Consider the following 3,457-nt stretch of genomic DNA (forward strand, 5'->3'; position numbering starts at 1 on the left):
CAACTACAAACACACTCCCCCCACTTGAGCTATACAGAAGCTCGCTTCTCTTAGCACAACAAGACATTTGAGATTCATTATATATAAAGGAATATCATTTAGCAACACAACATTATCATGTTTGCATGTATTACAAACCTACTATAGAATAGGAAGTGAACAATCTATTGTTTCATCCAACTCACCAATAGGAACTTAAATAAACCCGTGCCTAATATGATGCATTAAAAAATACTTACCTATTACACATACATAATGTAGATAACATCAATTACATGTTGATTCTAAAGCTTAAAATAATTCTTTTACTTTTATCCAACAACCATATGCACAACATCATTATCTTCTACAATTGCAATACAGGGTTCAATAAAAATTTTTAAATGATTCTTGTAGCCTCCATCATTTGCTTTGTATCACCCTCAATTTCCATAAGACACCATCTTAGAGGATATTCTAGAAAATTCATATTTTCTTGCCTATTACAGAAATATGTCCTTAGCTTAAAGTTTAGATGCAGTGGCCTCTTCTCCTTGGTTCGCAAGTTATAACCCAGTTCAACATCATTCATCACCCTAAGCTTTCCTTCTAGAAAACAATTTTTTCCATTGGCATTTTTTTTCTGAATCGAATGAGAATCCATAATGTCATCAAAAATTTTCATGAGTCAACATTGGACACAAGGATCCTAATAAGTGATCCTATTGACATTTTTTTAGATTTTTAGGTTCCACTAGTTGTAGATGATGGTCATTATGTTTCCCAACACCAAATGCAACATTTTCCTCATCTCTTAAAAGCATTGGATACCAATTCTTCTATTGTGTAGAGAAATGATAGAGATTCTAATTCTTAGTTTTTAGCATATGTATTTCTCATTATTATTTTGTTGGGATGGTATCATTGTGGATTGATGCAACAAAGCATTTTGGTTTCCTATTCTCATGGACTAGTTGAGATCTTATATCTATCTATCTCTATTATTGTGCTTCATTGCTAATTTTTAGGATCTTGTTGAGATTTTCTCTCCCAGTTTGTTGAGTTACTTTTCTTGATGTAAAGCTATAAAATCTTAATTTCTTAATGAAAAATAAATCATATATATTGTTTCGCAATTTAGTGTTAAAATTTGTTAATAAATGGTATTTTCCACATTTAACATATTACTAATTCGACTATTAATACATGGAGATGCGTTCCTTCATCTTTTAAGAATTGTAGATGCATTCCAACACTATATGTGCAAGTGCCCCAATTGTTTGTTCTTGATTTTTATGATTTCACTTCTTATCAATAATTGGTATAGTGTGTTCATTTTGTTTACAAGATCATCAAAATTGTACAAGAACATCGTTTTGGAGAAATAATTTGTACCAAAACAAAATAAACACTTATATATTGCGCAACCATTAATTCATTGTATGGATTAAAAATTATACTAAGGTAAAACATAAGCTACACATTAAGGCTTTATGTGAAAATGGTAATAAAATAAGATAATTTTATTGATGTCCAATGGATGATACCAAAGTTGATTAATGGGATTGGAAAGTATAACCACTATAAATTACACAAAAGCATCTAAAATCTCGAAATATGTAGGATGCAAACAAGAATATTCATGATTACCATCCGGAAATCAAATAGTGTGCTAGTAAAAGGAAGTAGTTTTCCTTTGAATAGATGAAGTGTAAACCATGATTGAGCATGTTTATTTATTTCAAAAAATGCAATTTTTTTTAACAAACTAATTTATTCAAAATTGTTTCCCATTTTAAATGAAAGGAATGTAACATACCTCCTCTAAGCCAATATGATGGAGAAATTCATATTCAATTTCTCCACAAAGTTCTAGCATAATAGCATAGGTTCCTTCAGAAGTCTGCTCCAATTTCCCACTTAGCCTCATTAACTCACTTTCAACAACTTGTAATCTACCCTCCAACTTGATATTTAAAAAACATTTTTTAATAATAAGGAAACATGTACCAATTATTCATGAGTATGACTACTAACAACGATTTAGTTTCAAACATGTTGAATTCCAATTTAAATGATGGACCATATTTTTGTATGCCAAAATTTCATATAAACTACAATTTTTAGATTTTTTAAGATAACGTATACTCTAAAATTACTGCATTTCATATTTTTAAAATAGGATACATATCTACTTTTCTTCTAACATATTTGAAGAGTTGTCACATTTATATGTTTCCAAATTGATGTTTGTACGAAAATCATTTTGATTGTTGCAAATTTGAATTTGAGGAAGGCCAGTTATTATGACATCTATATGGATATTTCATTAGTTGTGAGTCTAAAACTACATTTTGTTATTGGGAATTTTGTGAATTTCTAGCCTGCTATGTACTGTTGAATTGAATTGAATTGTATGTTGTTAGAGAAATCAACTAGTTTGTTTATAGTGTCTACATTCAATATAATCTATGCTTGAAAAATTTAAGAAAATTAGAAATATTGTCATACTGGTATATAATACAAATTTTTCATGTGTTTTTTTCAACCCTAAGGGTAGTTTTCCCAAAATGGATATTACATCAAACCACACTTGAGTGGTCCAAAAGGTCGATATGGAAAATTAAAATGCAACTACTCCTGAAGCATATTCCTCAAATATGTGATTAAACAGAAAATAGTTTTCGTCGACTTCCTAATTAAATCTTTCAATGTGATATAAGAATATTATTTCAAACAACATAGTTACACTGCCTATCCCTATCCACAATGGCCCGTAATCTCAACTTACCAGAAATTACATAGAGAAAATTGTCAAAATTTATATGAGCAGTGAAATGTAGTTTTGTTTAGGAGATTAGAAAAAAAGAATGCTCCACCATAGAAAGAGATATCTTGAAGAAAATCATCAAGTATCAATTGAAAATCATAAAAGAAACTACATATTATCATAATATAGATTTCATAGAAGCAATTGACGAGGATCTAGCTATGTCAGTGAAAGGGGATTGCCTAGTTAATAAATACAAAAAGGTGACAAATGAACAATTACATCAAGGATTGGGAGAAAGACATGGAAATGAATTTCAGAAAAGTTCAAACAATCATTGACACCTAAAAAAAGATTTGGTTCCATAATGCCTAGAAGTCTGCAATCATTGCATGTTGAACTAAGCTTATCCTATCTACTAATGTAGTAACATTGTAGGCCTACAAAGTGTGTGAATGTGTCATATAGTAAAAATAATAATCGACATTTATAATGGGAATAAAAACCAAAAAATAATGATAATATAGAAATTTTTGAATGATAGTAACAAAGAGGCCATGAAAATATTTTACTTGTCATAATTGTTATTGAAAGGGCATATCCCAGCATCATATATATATATATATATATATATATATATATATATATATATATGTAACTATAGTAGTTTACATACATTACTATCACAATTTCTTGTGGCCCTTCTTT

This window comes from Pinus tabuliformis, chromosome 1_2 (assembly GCF_031772625.1).
Source record: "Pinus tabuliformis cultivar Carrire ecotype Pingquan chromosome 1_2, CPIR1, whole genome shotgun sequence".
Lineage (NCBI taxonomy): Eukaryota > Viridiplantae > Streptophyta > Pinopsida > Pinales > Pinaceae > Pinus > Pinus tabuliformis.